The following is a 17349-nucleotide window of genomic DNA, read 5'->3' on the forward strand; positions in this document are numbered from 1 at the left end:
CCCAATAAATGAAAAACCCCTCACCAACATGATTTTTATCTTTAGAAAAACCCAATGCTAACTAAGACTTTTAAAATACTCCAAACTCTCTGTGCTGTTTATGGCTGAGAGGTGGTAAACAATCATGTACGTAGTAGCAAGAGTGTGGATAATCCTGTCACACAAGCTAGTCTGCCAGCAGAGAAGTTTGACCTGAGACACCCTTGTCACACCCAGGAATTTTTATTGACTGGAGCTATAGGTTAACCCCTTCTCCGAGAGAGGTGGGGGACAGCCCCCTGTAAAGTCAGAGGTGTAGGTGAGAGCATGAAGCAGTAAAGTAGGCAGACTCTGGTTTGGGGGGTAGATGCTCAGGAACAGGGGGTTTCCTGAGGCTCGATCCCGTCTTTGTGTATGTTGAAGCCTCCTTCCTCATGACCTTTGCCACGGGCAGAGTTCCTCACGCTGGCTCCCGGCATCCATGGGTCTGGCCCCTCATTCTCCAATCACATAACCCTGCTTCACCCAGATAACAACTCCTGGGCACAATTTCTGTGAGCCGTTTCCTCACCGGAGGGCATCTTGTAATCCACTTTGGAAAAAGAAAAAAAGAAAACCCAGCCAAGCAAACAAAAACAACGTGCTGTCATGTCAGTAGCATCGCTGCAGTGTGATGCATAAGTATTTCATGTGGTTACAATTTCCTGTGTGGAGCTTGTCAGTGACACACAGATGACTTAGAGAGTTTAATATTCGACTCTTGCTTCTCTTAATACATTGGAGAAAGCAACACTGCTGGATCACTGGGATCCACACACACAGTCCCATATAACAAGAGTGCTAGGCTATTGGGTTCTTGCTGCTGAGGTGGACGCTCACACCTGATCTCCCCACCGCCACCCCACATCGCTACATCAGGATCTCAGGGTTCCTTTGGCCACATCCACATGCTGATGCTGGCCTCTCTCTCAGCTCCAGGGATGCTCGGAGGCACCCAGACGGAGTCTGAATACCCTGCCCACACGTATCAGGGGGTGGCCAAGTGGGTGCGTCCCGGGAGTCCAGAGAGTGGAAGCAGAGTGCATGGATAGTGGAAGGTACAAGGTTGATTTCAGGGCGAGGAAGTCCATGATGCCTACTATAGGGGAAGGTGTTGGTGCCCTGCCCAGACCCCTTTGTGGGCTGGCTCCTGAGTGTTGGCTATTCACTGGTCACAGCTGCCCCGTTTGTCCTAGTCATCACCCTGGACCAGGAGGGGATGCCCCACGCCCCAGAGCTGCCCTTCTAACCAAATAATGGAGCAGCCACTCCGTGGTACCTCTTGTGCTCCAGAGCTCCGTGGGATCGCAATGCAGCGGCTCCGTATCTTTGCTTAGCTCCTTCTCCACCCTGCCCTGCTTCCCTCACTCCCCTACTCAGAGCACCCACCTGGTAAACTTCTTAACCCAGAAACCCCATCTCAGGCTCTTATTTCTCAGACGATGGACCCACGATCCTAGCTGAGCAGAGTGGGGCCACACCAGTAACATTCCATATTCTTTCCCTGGCTCTGGCCCTGCCTTCAGACGTGAAGACTTTCAGCCCTTGAAACCAACCCAAGCCTTACGCAGGGGAGATCTAGGTTCTCACGTGTTCGCAAAGAAATCCTCTCGAACTTCCCTGGTGGTGCAGTGGCTAAAACTCCACGCTGTCATTGCCGGGGGCCCAGGCTTGATCCCTGGTTGGGGAACTAGATCCCACGTGCCGCAACTAAAGCTCCCATATGCTGCAGTGAAGATCGAAGGTCCTGCGTGCTGCAACTAAGACCCGGAGCAGTCAAATATTTTTTAAAAAGGAATTGTCTCCCCAAGGAAGTCCTCTCTCCAGGAAGCAGTGTCTGCTACCTCTTCCTATTCTGTCCAGAGATGGTGCTGGTTCAGCCCATGGAGCCCCTGGAAGCCTGATGCCACACCCACTGTAAAAGCACTGAGGCTTCTTCACAGATGCCCCCACCCTGTCCCTGTGCCCCTAAAGCTGCCACCCTGGGCTCAGAATAGACCACCTACCGCTGCAGCCATGGCACCCCCGATCTGCCAAGGCCAGTCTGTGGCCTGGACCCACCAGTCCTTGAGGTCACATGTTATTGTTGCTTGGTCTCTAGTGCAGGGTCCCTGACCTGGTGAGGACCCTCAGCTCCTGCCTGCAGCCTGCCCTCCCCCACCCATCTCCCCTGTCTGTGGAGCTGACCCAGGAACCAAAACTGCTTGCCCTTCCAGGTGCCAAATGCTTGATTCAGCTGCCTGCATCTTCCAGCTCCCCCACAAAACCCTGGAATCCTAGCAGGGGCCACAGCAGGGGCAAAGGCCAAGCTTCTCATCCCGAAAGGAAGGCGTGGCTGGTCCTGAGATTGCCCAGAGGTAATCCCTCCCTCTAGGGCTATATCTGAATTTCCACATTAGACAGAATGTGGGCAACATGGCCTGGATGGGCTTTCCGATGAATTTTCAGAGTCCAGGATGCTAAAATTCAATTTATTCATTCAGCAGGAATACAAACAAGTGAGCAGTTAACTCTCTGCCAGGCCCTCAGCTGAGCACCCGGGAGACCAAGTGGAATTGAACACAGAGTCTGCCCGTCTAGGAGCTTACACCAAGTTGGGGAGGCAGAGAATGAAACCAATAATATTAAATTAATCCTCAATTTATAATTTCATATCATAAATCATTTTTAAAAATACATTTAAAACTACTATGTGGCCAGTGCAAAAAGAGGGGAGCCAGGAGAAGGCAGAAGAGGGGCCCCCAGTCCAGCTGGGAGTCTGCCGAGGCTTCCTGGGTAGCTGACATCTGGACTGTGCCCTGCCCGGTGACCAGGACTGAGCTGGAGGACTGGCCCGTGCCTGAAGAATGCCATGTTTTCCTGATCCTGACCTCAGAGGCTGACTCTGTGGTTGCGATTCTGCAAAGGTGAAGGGGGGCGGGGAGGGATGAATTCAGAATATGGGATTAACTGATACACAATCTGTGTATGAAATAGATATGCAGCAAGGATTTACTGTATAGTACAGCGAACTGTATTCAATATCTTATTATAACCTGTAATAGAAAAGAATAGAAAGAAAAGAATATAGATGTATACCCATGCATAGCACATGGGCACACATGCCATACACATCACATACCACGTGCCTGCCAGGCCCATCCATACACCCCAGTACATCCTGGCTAGTACATAATACGAGAAACTTTACCTTCTTGCGTACAGCTTGAATCACAACAATAATAATAACTTCAAAGAACTTTCCATGTATTAGCTCATTATTATTCACAGCAGCTCTTTGAAGAAGAGACTATTACTCCAAGTTTCATATGAGAAAATGGGGGAGGAGCTTTGCTCAAGGTCATGGAACTCGTAGGATGCAGAGCCAATATTCTCCCAGGCAAGCTGTGCCTGGATCTGTCCCTCATTACCACGCACAGCAGCCCTTCGTCTCTCTGGCCTGAGTTTCACCCCACATTCAGGGCTTACCTGGGCCTCCAGCCTCCCTTCTCTCCAAACGAAGAGTGTTCCTGCTGCCAGAAGGCACCCCCAACCCCACCCACCCATCTCTGTCCATTTGACCTCGTCAGCCCTTGACCTTCGGCAGGAGAGCTAGACCCTGCGGTGGAGGAAGACTGCCCTCCAGAGGTTCCTATGAAATACACAGCGGGCTACTTAGCACTCTCTCTGCAAGATCCCCTGGAGGAAGAAGGGGCAACCCACTCCAGTATCCTTGCCTGGGAAATCCCAGGGACAGAGGAGCCTGGCAGCCTCCTCTGAGCAACTTCACTTTCCCTTCTTTCCTTTCACCAGTACTTATAAGATATCAATTGGTAAGGCCCCTTAGAAAGTAAAACTGAAAGTAGCTCCGTCGTGTCTGACGCTTTGTGACCCCATGGACTATTCAGTCCATGGAATTCTCTAGGCCAGAATACTGGAGTGGGTAGTCTTTCTCCAGGGGATCTTCCCAACCCGAGGATCGAACCCAGGTCTCCCACATTGCAGGCAGATTGTTCACCAGCTGAGCCACAAAGGAAGCCCAAGAATAAGTCCTTTTAGAAGGGCCCCAAAATAGTTGTTCCGATCAAGAATAGCAGATGGTGGTGTGTTAGCTTGGGAGAAAGCGGTGGGGAAAGGGCTCTTGAGGAAGAGATCCTGGCGGCCCTCTTGGCTCCAGCCATCCCCTCCCACGGGATGCAGGTGTGAATAGTGTCAGGATGCTGGCTCCAGGAGATGTCTGTTCACCCATTTCTTCTGGAGCTCCACGTATGAGTGTGTTGGGTATGGTGATGTTTAGCCCCGAATCAACTTCTCTAACACATATGCCTCAAAGGTAGCTCTGGTCATCCACCCTGGGCCATTGGAGCTGTTCCCTCCAGCCAACATATTTTATACAAATGAGTAATGAGTAAGAGGGCTTCCCTCATAGCTCAGTCGGTAAAGAATCTGCCTGCAGTGCAGGAGACCCGGGCTTGATCCTGGGTTGGGAAGATCCCCTGGAGAAGGAAATGGCAACCCACTCCAGTATCCTTGCCTGGAAAATCCCATGGATGGAGGAGCCTGGTGGGCTACAGTCCATGGAGTCGCAGAGTCGGGCATGCCTGAGCGACTAACACGGCTTAATGAATAAGATGGATAGTCGGAGATGGTGACCAATGCTCCAAAGACAGCATAATAGGGTGACATGAGAGGAAGGGGTGGAGGGAGCTGTGGCCAGTTCAGACAGGGGATGGAGGTGGCCAAGCAGAGCCCTGAGAAGGGAGAGGAAGCAGCAGTGACCCTATCTTAGAGGACAGATTGCCTGAGAGAAGAAAAGTCTCGTGGAGGGGACCTGGGGCAGGAAGACGCCTTCTTGCTCTGGAGCAGCAAGGAAGCCAGTGTGGGTGAGGGGTGATCAAATGCAAGTGTGGCACAAGATGGGTTTGAGGGTGCAGCTGATGGCCTGATGGGGACTCCTAGGCCACAAGAAGGGAGTTGGACTTAGTGGTCAAGGCAGTAGGAAGTCACTCAAGTAGAGGAGGGGCACGATCCAAACTGCCTTTTCACAAGGTCCCTCTGGCTGCTGGGGGTGGGGAGTGGAAGCGGGGAGATGCGTCAGGGGGGCTGTGCAGTCATCCAGGGGAAGGACAGTGGTGACACCAGACAGGCTAGTGACAGTGGTCGAGAGGGACTGAGATGGCTCAGGTGCACCGTGTCACTGGAAGTGATGGGGGCCCGAGGTGTAGCGGCTCAGGGACAGTTGTTGGCCGAGAGAAGCAGTACTCGGGGCAAGGAGTTCATAGCCCGGTTCGTAGGAAGCTCAGCCCATCTCTGCCTCGCTGTACATTCACCAGGTCCCACCATGAACGGTGGGATTAATATTGACTTTGAGGGCTGGGAAGGAATCAGAACGAGAGTACTGGGCAGGAAAGGGCTTGCTCAACTGCAGCCTCGAAGCAGTTAAAGAAACTACTCTGAAGATCTTCTAGTCAAGGGAGAAATGGACACGGAGGCCAGCTGTGATGTGGCTGTCGCCCTTGGGTGTGGACTTAATTACGTCCCCTCAAAATTGTATGTTGAGGACTTCCTTGGTGGTCCAATGGTTAAGGATCTGGTGGCTCAGACAGCAAAGAATCTGCCTGCAATGTAGGTGTCCCGAGTTTGATCCCTGGGTTGAGAAGATCCCTGGAGAAGGTAATGGCTACCCACCCCAGTATTCTTGCTTGAGAATTCCATGGACAGAGGAGCTTGGTGGGCTACAGTCCATGGGGTTGCAAAGAGCTGTACATGACTGAGTGACTAACGCTTTCACTTTCACTTGCCAACACAGAGGACAGGGGTTCCATTCCTGGTCCAGGAAGATTCCACATGCCTCAGAGCAGTTAAGCCGCTGCACCTGAGTCTGTGCACTTTAGAGCCCATGCACCCCAACTAGAGAGCAGCCCCCACTTGCCACAGCTAGAGAAATGAAGACCTAGTGCAATGAGAAGTAAAAAATAAAAATTAAAAAAAATCACATTGAAATCTAAACCTCTGTGTGATAGCACTCGGAGGTGACTGGGTTTAGATGAGGTTATGTGGCAGGGGTGGGGGGTGCCCACGTTGGGATGAGTGCTCTTGTAAAGAAGTACTATGGACAGCGACTGCAGCCATGAAATTTGAAGACACTTACTTCTTGGAAGGAAAGCTATGACAAACCTAGACAGCAAATTCAAAAGCAAAGACATCCCTTTGCCGACAAAGGTCCATATAGTCAAACTGTGGTTTCTCCAGTAGTCATGAATGGATGTGAGAGTTGGACCATAAAAAAGGCTGAGCACCAAAGAAGTGATGCTTTCAAAGTGTGGTGCTGGAGAAGACTCTTGAGAGTCCCTTGGACAGCAAGGAGATCCAACCAGTCCGCCCTAAAGAAAATCAGTCCTGGAGAGTCATTGGAAGGACTGACGCTGAAGTTGAAGCTCCAATACTTTGGCCACCTGATGCAAAAAGCCAACTCATTAGAAAAGACGCTGAGGCTGGGAAAGATTGAGGGCAGGGAGAGAAGGGGGCAACAGAGAATGGGATGGTTGGATGGCATCACAGACTCAATGGCCACGAACTTGAGCAAATTCCGGTAGGTGATGGAGGACAGGGAAGCCTGGTGTGCTGCAGTCCATGGCGTCACAGAGTCGGACACAACTTATCAGCTGAACAACAACAAAGAAGGGACACAAAAGAGGTGTAATTAATTCCTCTCACTCTCTCCTCCCTCTCCTTCCCCCCTCCCTCCTCCCCTTCCCCCTCTTTCTCTGCCAGCAGAGATCACAGGGAGCAGACAGCCGTCCGTCCTCACACCAAGACAGAGCTCTCATCAGACCCTGGTGGCACCTTGATCTTGGACATCCAGCTTCTAGAACTGAGAGAAAATTGATTTCTGTGGCTGAAGCCCCTCGGTCTGCGGTGCTTGTCATGGCAGCCCAAACTGACTGCTATGCCCTGAGAATTAGTAAGGGCTCTGGAGGGGCAGGAAAACAGGGGCAGGACCCCCTGGCACTTGGAGCGTGCAGAACTGGGCAGGGCTCAGCGGCATGAAATCCTGCCAGTGGGACGTCCACAGTAATTTCATGCTGTCTCCTAACAGCAATTATCAGGGACACAGGAGGAAGGATGTTAATATTCAAGGTCCTCGACTTCAACATTTAAACCGATCATACATGTATGGAGCTTAACAAGTCAAACGACCACGCAGCTTGTAACAACACGGCTCTGCACATCTTCCGGCCCCAGCTCCTACCACCTCCCCTCTTACCCTCAACGCTTTTAGTATTTCAGCTTCACACAGAAATATGGCTGTACTGCTTTTTTGTGATTTATCCATTTAAAATTATGATTTATTCACTTCTTTCCCTCCATCTGAGGGACACTTACAATGAGACAAGCTGGGATCCGGCATCCTTTGCTGCAGTGCTTGCACCTGAATACATCGCTCCTCCTTGAGCACCAAAATACAAAAAAACTATATGGGACTAAAAATAACTGCGTATATGTGGAGTTGGGGCAAAGCTGGATGAAAGATACAAAGAGACCAAAAAAATCCCAACTGCCGCTTTTGAAGAGCCTGGAGCAAAAGCAGGGTACTGTGCATATCCCCTGCACACACCACCACCTAAGGGAGGGGGTGCAAAGCACCCAAAGCACACCCTCACCCTCACCCCACATAAGGAACCAGCTTGACCCCCTCGGGAAGCAAGCCAGGGAAACCCTGATGCTTTAGGAGCCTCAGTAAAGCCGAGCCTGAATTTGGCCGCTGATCAATTTCTATCAAACAAGGAGGCCAAGAACCCCGGTCGGTAACAACAATACTTTTTGAGGACCTACTCTGTGCCAGGCATTTTCTATATAAAGTCTGTTTTATTTCTCACACAACCCTGTAAAATAGTTGCCATTAACCCCATTTATCAAATGAAAAAAGCAGATGCAAAGAGAGATGAAAAAAATAATTGATCCCAGAGCAAGTCAGTGGCAGAGTCAGGTCTGAACCCCAAGCCTGTAGCCTTCATACTTACTCACGTGTCATAGGGTTGCTCCACCGTGTCACGTACATGGACACTTGGGGCTGGATAATTCTTTGCTGGATGGGAGTAGGGGGAGGGGGTGGAGCACTATTCTGAGCATCACAGGATGTTAGGTAGCTTTGCTGGCTGGTACCACTAGATGCCAGTAACATCCCTCTTCCTGACTTATGACAACCCAAAATACCTCCCGACACTGCCAATGATCCCTGGGAGGCCAAACCACCCCCAGTTGAGAACCACCGATGTATCAGAAGCTTGGGCTGGACTTCCTGTTGCTGTAGACTGGTGCTGCCTTAGGTGGGGAGCCAGGCTTGGCCTCTTGAGGTTCCCCTTCTGGCCACTGCTTTCCCTATGGTGTGAGAAGTCCATGGAGCCAAGGAGACACGCCTACCTAGAGCTTCCACCTTTCTGAACAACATTCTGTTTCCCACGGCCTGCCTGGGCTTGTGGCCAGTTCTCCTGGCTCCTGGAGAATGTCCTTCTACCCCTGAGAGGTGGCCCAGGGTGTTGCTAAGGCTGGAGGGAGGTGTGCAGAGCTGGACACTTGAACAGGTGAACTAGGTGGTCTGGACACAGATTCCAGGCCCCTCCCCTGCAGGCTGCTTGTCCGAGCTGGGAAGGACAAACTGGTGGGTATGGGGGGGAGGGCCCTCCATTTGCATCTCATCTTAACCTGCAGACCTCAGAGCTGGCCCCTGGCTGCCAGCGTAGCTGGTGGGGGATGTGGTCGTAGGTCACACATTTGGCACCTCACTTTGAAGAATTTAGTTACCTCTTTTAGTAGAAAAACAGAGGATTTAGGGCTCATCCGTCTCCACCTTTGCTTCCCTCAACTCTGTCCGGATTTCCTCCTCTTGTAAGGACACCAGTCAAACTGGTTGAGGGTCCACTCTGATGGCCTAACGTTTGCACTTAATCGCCTCTCCAAAGGCCCTATCTCTAAATACAATCACATTCTTATGTATAGAGGGTAGGGCTTCAACACACAAATTTTAGGGGAGACACAATCACTCCTTAACAGATGGAGTGATTGATATTCATTAGAAACCCCACAATGCTGATGAAGTCCAACCACTGGGTCAGGGGCCAAGCAAATGGAAATCGAAAAAGACACACAAAGTGGGCAAGATTCTGCATGGGTCCATGAAGTGGCCAGTTACCCTGATTACCGTGCTTGGGAGAATGCTGTGACGTCAAAACGTGTCACATCCACTTCCAGCTCACTGTCGTCTGTCCCAGGAAACCCACACATCTGTGTGCCATGCACACTGCAGCTAACTCGTTTACTGACACATCCAGGACAGCACTGAAGGACAGTGCTGCCTCCCACATCTCTGGAATGACATTGGGCCAGGACCATTTGTCACCTTTCCTGGCTGTCTTCCTAAAACTCCAAGATTCCACCCAGTTTTTTTTTTTTTTCCAGTCCACCAAATATTAGTATAAATGGAGTCAGCACTGTCATTGGCATAAATGGGGTTGCAAATTCAAATAATGTCAGAGTTGGGCAGGTAAGATAAACAAAAGAGAGAGGCAACAGGGCATGGTGAGGACTGTGGCTAAGCCGAGACCGATGTGTGCGTGCTCAGTCGCTCAGTGGTGTCTGACTCTTTGCCACCCCATAGACTGTAGCCTCCCAGGCTCCTCTGTCCACGGGATTTCTCAAGCAAGAATACTAAGAGTGGGTTGCCATTTCCTCCTCCAGGAGAATGTCCTGACCCAGGGATCGAACCTGGGTCCCCTACATCTTCTACACTGCAGGTGGATTCTTTACCGCTGAGCCACTGGGAAGCCCACAAGTCTAGACTGATGCCCTGCCCCAAAGCATTTAATGTGTTTTAAGGTACCAGCCTGGCCCAAACAAAAGTTTGCCAGCCGAATGTACCCTCCAAGCATTTAGTTTGTGCCTTCCATTGAGGGTATGGTTAAGCGTATGGGCTTTGAAGATGGACAGACAGTCCTGGGTTTAAATCTTAGTTTCTAATCTGTGGAACACAGTGGCATTTGAAATCACAGAGCAGTTGTGAGGAATATATGAAATAATGCATGTAAAGCTCTTGGGCAAAGCCTGGCACATAGTAAGTATTTAATGTATAGTAGCTTTTATTGTTAAAGTGAATCACGGAATGGCAATGGTGATGGTTTGTTGTTGTTGTTGTTGTTGTTGTTTAATAAAAGCAGCGCTCTTTGGGGAGAAGGCAATGGCACCCCACTCCAGTACTCTTGCCTGGAAAATCCCGTGGACGGAGGAGCCTGGTAGGCTGCAGTCCATCGGGTCCCTGAGTCGGACACGACTGAGCGACTTCACTTTCACTTTTCACTTTCATGCATTGGAGAAGGAAATGGCAACCCACTCCAGTGTTCTTGCCTGGAGAATCCCAGGGACGGGGGAGCCTGGTGGGCTGCCGTCTATGGGGTCGCACAGAGACACGACTGAAGTGACTTAGCAGCAGCAGCAGCAGCAGCAGCGTTCTCTTGAGCCCATTTATGAAAGCATTCATGTGTGGAGCAGTGGCGCCCCTGGTGGTCATAATTAAGAACTGCAAGGCAATGCAGCCAGCCTAACTGTAACTAGGAGCCAAGTTGGTCTTTAGGGTCAAATAGATGAGGAGGTTGCATCCAGTTCTGCCAGATACAAGTAGGTAACACAGGTCATTTACCTTCACCTTTATCCTCCATTCCCTGCTCCCAACAGTTATGATTACATGGAGTGGCTCTATTTTATTTTTTAATATTTATTTGACTGCACCGGGTCTTAGTTGTGGCATGTGAACTCAGTTGCAGCAGGTGGGACCTAGTTCCCTGACCAGGGATCAAACCCAGTCCCCCTGTATTGGGAGTGTGGAGTTTTAGCCACAAGACCACTAAGCAAGCCCATGGCTCTGACAATTTAATGAGACAATATAATATCACTTGGCATGCAAGTGGTATTACTAGCTCTTAATAAGTGCTGGCTACGATCCTAGCACCCAGAACACCACGGGCCACAGACTGCTAATATCCCTCCCTCATGTGAGAAGGGAAATGGGTGGGTGATTATTTATCTTTTCTTCTTTTGGGTAGGGGTGAGGAGCTGTTTCTTTGGCTCGGAGCACCTGGCCAAAAAAGATACTCGGTGGATATCTGAAATTTTTCTAGAGTAAAATATTCCTTTGGATAATGCATTGCTCTCTCCAGACTTCTCAAGTGAAAACTCCCCTGGAAGGATAACTAATATCCTTGTGTCAAATGCCCAGGCGAGGATGAATGAACCAGCTTCTTGCCTCCCAGATCAGAGGGGCCTGGGAGACACTTCGTGTGTCATCACCCCCTCCTGCTCGCTCCACACACACCCTCCACCCCACTTGCTGTTCTGCCTGGAGAGAGGACTTCCTTCTCAGAGTCCAGAGGCAAGCAGTGAACCAGGAGGCACATGCCCCTGCACCCAGGGGAAAGCAACTGGAGATTCGTCCCCTGTGGACCGATACTTCAAGATGAGAATGGCAGGACAATTGAGAGAGGAGGCTGGGCCCTGCCCAGACAGAAGATAACAGATCACTTATTTCTCACTCTCAATGTCGGAGACCTCCCTGATTACACATGCGCAGAAAGGGTTCTTTGAGGTCAAAGGGGGAGTGATGCTGATGCCAAGCTACCCACAGGCTTCTTCAGCAGAATCCATCTTGGCTAAGAGATGCATGTGTCCACATGGGAGGGCCCTGAGATATACCAAATAGGAACCAGGCAAATCAAAATGATTATCCAAAGGAAAACTGGAAGAAATGCTCCATGTAAGTGATTTAAACTGTCATGAGGGTGCAACCCTGCAACTGAGTCTTCCTGTGTGTCCATCCACATATACAGTACTCTTTTTTTCCCTTCTAATAAATACTTCACTTGTTTCATCATCTTCCATCTTTGTTAGAATTATTTTTCAGCAAAGTCAAAGGGCCAGGGCCTTGTCAATCATCACTAGTCTCTATGTGTATTCAGCCACTCAGCCATGTCCAACTCTTTGTGACCTGGTGGACTGCAGCCCGCTAGGCTTCTCTTGTCCATGGGATTTTCCAGGCAAGAACACTGGAGTGGGTTGCCATTTCCTTCTCCAGGGGATCTTCCTGACTTGGGGATCGAACCCAGGTCTCCTGCATTGCAGGCAGATTCTTTACCAACTGATCCACTGGGGAAGCCCGATCACTGGTCCAACGGCCAGTATGTGGTGTCTTCACGGCTGTGGCCTCACCTCAGTCTCTGGCTGGGAGCCCCACTACAAGCCGCTGTAGGCCAAGGTGACCAGAAATCAGGAGGAGCCTCGGGTGAGAGAGTCCCCCCTCCACTCTCCACACTCCCCACTGCAGAGCCCGAGGCAAGGCCGGGGCTCAGACCACAGGGTCTCCCCTCTTCAGCCCCCTCTGAAACAGTTCCTCCCATGTCAGCCTTGCTTCTCTTCCCATATCCTATTACAAGGTCCTGGGCTATTTTTCTGGCAAACAGAAGCCCCTTCCAACTGGAAAATGCGGAAGAGGAGCCTCTACTTGCTCCCTGGGCATCCTGTCCCACTGCCAAGTGAGAAGTAAGAATAGGGTAACAGCTCACGTTGATGAAGCTGACCTTGAAGGAAGTAATCTGCTCGCTTTCAGAGAGATGCCATATGGCCAAGAAGCACTAATGAGGGATAAGTTTCACCTCCAGAGACAGTCTTTTGGACAAAGGAAAAATGAGCTACTTGAATTTCAGCATACATGCAAGTTTTGTGTTTTACAGTTTTGCTATTGTATTTTGAGCTACATATTTGAGGGTGCACCATAGAACTTTTTCAGGCTTGAGGCCGCAAAAAGTCGTCATCTGGGCCTTCATCTCTCCCAGCACAGTCAGATCCTTTGTTGGTTCCTCAGAAATTATGAAAATTTTCATCTTGTCACAAATCCCTCATCTGGATCCCACAGCTCCCAGGCCCCCCATCTTTTTTTCTGCCCTGGAAAAGTCTTGCCAAGATTCCAAGGCAGTGGTAGTAATCACAGGCCCTAGTTAACGTCCTTGAGGTGGTTTTAAATTCCCCTAGGGCACAAGACACCTTCAAAGGACCTTGGACCTGGCAGCGGAGGACAAACTTCTTCTAGAGGTGTCAGTGGCCAAGGCTGAAAAGGGGACCAGCCAGGCTGTGTGCTGTGCTTCAGCCCCCAGGGGGCGCCGGACTCCAACCAACCTTGCCTGACTCCAGTGTTCCAGCCGGCTCTGGAATGAGCTTTTTCCCCCCAGACCATTCAAGGGGATTCAAAGGCTGTCTGCCTGCCCCCTCACCCCACACTCCCACTTTACACACACACACAGGGCCAGTCTGCAAATCCCCCCAGTGGGATGGCTGCCCACTCCCCCTTCTCTTGGTGCACTTTATTCAATCCTCTGCAGAGTACAACTCCTCCCTCCTCACTCCCAGCCCCTCCGTCCCTCCTGTGGTCCCTCCAAGCCCATCCTTCTTCTTTGGGACCCCTGGATCATTCCAGGGTTTTGCCAACAACCCCTTTACCACTCCTGAGCTACCTCATCGGATGCTCACAACCATGATACCTGTAAAGAAGGCAACGGGGCAGGGATGATTGTCTCCTTGGCAAAAGAGGAAACTGAGGCCCAGAAAGAGGGGGTGTCTGGGATGCAATAAGTCAGTGATGATGCTGGGCAGACAGCCAGGACTCCTGAGCACCGAAGCACTCTGGAACCTGCCTGAACTCAAGCCTACTGACTGGTGAGGGACCCTCCCCTCCAATTATCTCATGGAGGCTGCTGGCTTGACTTAGCCACAAAAACAAGTCACGATAACTGCTTTCCCACCCCTGGCTTGTTGTGTGACCTTGGGCAAGTCTCTTCTCCCACCGAAGCCTCTGGAAGCTATGATGATGGCCTCTAGGTCCTTCCTTTGACTGAGACGCTCTGTGACTTTCTGACAGGAGCCCGAATCATCTCCATCCCCTCGAGGTTTCTGGGGTTTCAATTAAAATGCAAACGGCTTGTGAGAGGGCTAATGGCTGTACTTCAGGTCAACAGCAGTACTGACCCCAAAATGGGAAGTCTGCACTTACTGCCCTCAATCGCTGGGCTTTATATGAGCTTTAACGTTTAAAGTTCTCCTCACTACAACCCCAGGAGGTAGCAGTAGTATTTCCTCTGTTTTATAGATGAGAAATTGAAGCTCAGAAAAATGAAATAAGTATCCTAAGCAGGACAAGAGCCCAGGGAGGCCAATCTCAAAAGGCAGGCTCTTTCGGGACTTCCCTGGAGGTCCAGTGGTTAAGACTCTCGAAGCAGGGGGCACAAGTTCCATCCCTGACTGGGCAACTAAGATCCTGCGGGGTGGGTGGCCAAAGATTTTTTCCTAAAGGCAGGCTCTTTCTTTTGCTATATGCTGCTCAGGGAATCTTTTAGAAGTTGGCCTTATAAACCCAGGGTCTTCCCTAGAAGGTCTGTGGCCTTTGGGGAGCCCCTGTCAGGACTGAAGCCTTTCAGCCACCCCTCAGGAGGTATTCCCAGGTGGCGCAATGGTAAAGAACCTGCCTGCCAATGCAGGAGCTGCAGGAGACATGGGTTCGATCCCTGGGTTGCGAAGATCCCCTGGAGGAGGAAATGGCAAACCACTCCAGTATTCCTGCTGAGCTGATCCCATGGACAGAGGAGGCTTGTGGGCTACAGTCCACGGGGTTGCGGAGAGTCGGACACGACTGAGCAGGTGCACACACGGGCGGTATTATGGAAACTGTAAGAGAGGCAGGGCCTGACCCAGCATGACCCAGGGTCCTCAGCTTCCCTCCTCCTCCTCAGACCAGTCCCCCGTCCTGAGCCCACAAGCAGACCCCGCAGCCCAGGCAGAGCCTGTGAGCAGATGCAAGTTTATTATTGCATAGACGGCAGCTTCCTGAACCTTCACCCCAAATACCAACCCCCAAACAAGGCCCCACCCAGGAGCCCTGGCAGCCAGAGGCTTATCCCCAACCTTGAGCCAGGCCAAAAACCCCGGACAGTGACCTCAGAGCCCAGGCCTGGAGCCTGTCTCCCCTGAGCAGCAACCCCAGCCCACCCTCCTCTTGCCCTACTTGGCCAGAAAAGCCCACACACGATGGTGGAGCCCCTGGAGGACGGCAGAACCCACAGGCTCCGCTCCGCAGAAATGCAATCCAACAACCTCGAGGCCCCAGCGGTGCTTGAAACAGTAAGTGTGGAGCTGGAGGGAAGGTTCTCAAGTATTGAGGGAGGAAGGGAAAGCTGACCCTGTCAGAAACAAACTTCAGGTCAAAGAGCAACCCCGGTGGGGAGGCCAGACTACCCCCAACCCAGCCCCCAAGGAGCAGAGAAACAAAGACAGGAAAGCAGCTGCTCCCTCCAACTCAGTTTAAATGTCCTGGTCACGTCCTTCCCCGGCTCAAAGGGGCCTGGGCCACTGGCCCTCCATCCTTCCCCAGGGCCAAGGCCACAGCCCTCAGCCCCCACCCACCCCCAGCCAGCACCAAGGACAGGAGAAACCAGCATGGTACACAGCACATCGGAAAGGGGCTACATGCAAAGACTGGCTCCTGCCAAGCAAGCCGAGGAGCTTATCACAGACGGCGCCCAGCGGGAACCCCACACCTGCTCCCCACTCCCTGGGACACACTGGCTGACAAGCAGCCTGTCTTCAGCATCGGCCTGAGTGTCTGCCCCAGTGAAAGCTGCCTGGGCTTCCATGCTCAGCACACCCCCACCTCCAACCAAGCCTGCTGTGGCCCCTGGGAACGGAAGTGGACAAACCAGTTCATGGGGCATCCCTAGGGCTTTATCTCACAGGCCCCACAGCTCCTGCAGGGCAACCTCTCCTCACCCTCAGCATCCTCGAAGCCCCCATGTGTAATGCCAGCCCCAGGCTCAGGTGCCCTCAGAAACAGGGCCATCCTAACTGCCCCTCAGCCCTTCTCCCCACACGCCCCCACCCCCTGGCCACCTGGTCAGCGGCTTCCCAGCCAAAGGTCCCAAACCCTCACATCTCCCCCTCTCTTGCTGGTCCAGAGGGAAGCTAACTGGACCGGTGGGAGGAGACGGAAGCACTGTATTCTGGGATATTCAAACAGAAGACGTCCATTTCCTCTATTGTCATCCTGAGCATCTGGAAGCAAGGGACAGAGTGTGGGAGGGGTCAGGACTAAGACAAGAAGGGCTGGTGGGCTGAGAGCATCACCCTCCATGACCCACCACAGGGATCTCGTCACTTCCTCCGCTTCCTGGGAGGCCTCAGAAGTTTAAAATAAAGCCAAGGAGGGTAGGAAGAAGGGGGCTGGGATTTAACATCCTGGTTTGGTGACTTCTCCCAAAACACAAAAAGCCTGGGGAGGGGGTGACCTAGGGTAGGGGTGGAGGCGGGCGAGTGGATGGGATGGGGGATGAAGCAGATCGGGAAGTTCAAGACCAGGGCTCTTCTTTCAGGGCTTTCCCTGCTGCCGGGCAGAGAGCTTTTCTCTTCCTCTCGGCACGGCCTGTATCTGGGCACAGATGCCACGGGAAGCCTCCTTAAACGTTCGTGGTGTGGATGCGAGTGGACCCCCAGCATCCAGGTCCAGTCTTCCTCAGCCGCCCTGCCTGGCACTGCAAAAGATGGCTCCATGCGTCCTCAGCAGGAACTCCTGGCTCTGCAAAGAGAAGAAAAGAGGTCTAGGTGAGGGAAGGATGGAGGAGGGAGGAAGGCAGGGGCGGGGGGTGGGGGCAGGCTGAGCCAGGCTCCAGGCAGGATTCAAGAAGCAGGCCTGATCCTCTCTGGGGCAAGATCTCTGTCACCAGCACCATCCCCGCCTCTGCAAGCCCCCAGAGCAGCCTTGGCCCGGGCTCTGACTCAGTGGGACCAGAGACAAGTCCCAGAGGCCCCTCCTTTGCCCATGCAAGGCCCTGCTGGAGGCTGCCTCTGCCTGTCCCTTTGTCTGGTACACGCTGCCCTCCTCTCCTCCCCTCCCTCACTGCCACCTGCCTCACCCCTCGCCATCCTTCAGGTCAGGAAGTCGGCAGTCCCCGCTGCAACCATTCCTATATCCCCCAGGAAACACAGACCCCGCTGGGGCCAGCATCCACTCTCAGGGCAGCACCTACCAGGCTAATCCTGTCACTGGCTATTTACCCTTCTCCTTCTCCTCTGGGACTGAGTAGGAACCTCTAGCCCACACTAAGCTAGAGTCAAGGGAGGGGATCTTTGAGGGGAGCAAGGCAAGAGGCAGCAACTCTTGTTAGCAGCACCAAACATAGGATTTACAGTGTAAAGGCTGGTTCTAGTGGGAGAAAGACTTGATTTGCCTTGTGGCTACTTTGGGCTTCCCAGGTGGTGATGGTAGAG

General features: G+C 52.0%; 1 protein-coding gene across 1 annotated transcript in view; it reads right to left on the reverse strand.

Moving 5' to 3' along the window:
• Positions 1 to 16283: 16283 nt before the first annotated feature.
• JPH2 (junctophilin 2) overlaps positions 16284 to 17349 on the reverse strand; it is a 71412-nt gene continuing 70346 nt past the window's right edge. The window contains exon 6 of the mRNA XM_068987554.1: positions 16284 to 16657. The gene's annotated coding sequence lies outside the window, so the exon portion shown is untranslated. The remainder of the gene's footprint in view (positions 16658 to 17349) is intronic.

Source organism: Capricornis sumatraensis, chromosome 15 (genome assembly GCF_032405125.1).
Source record: "Capricornis sumatraensis isolate serow.1 chromosome 15, serow.2, whole genome shotgun sequence".
Classification (NCBI taxonomy): domain Eukaryota; kingdom Metazoa; phylum Chordata; class Mammalia; order Artiodactyla; family Bovidae; genus Capricornis; species Capricornis sumatraensis.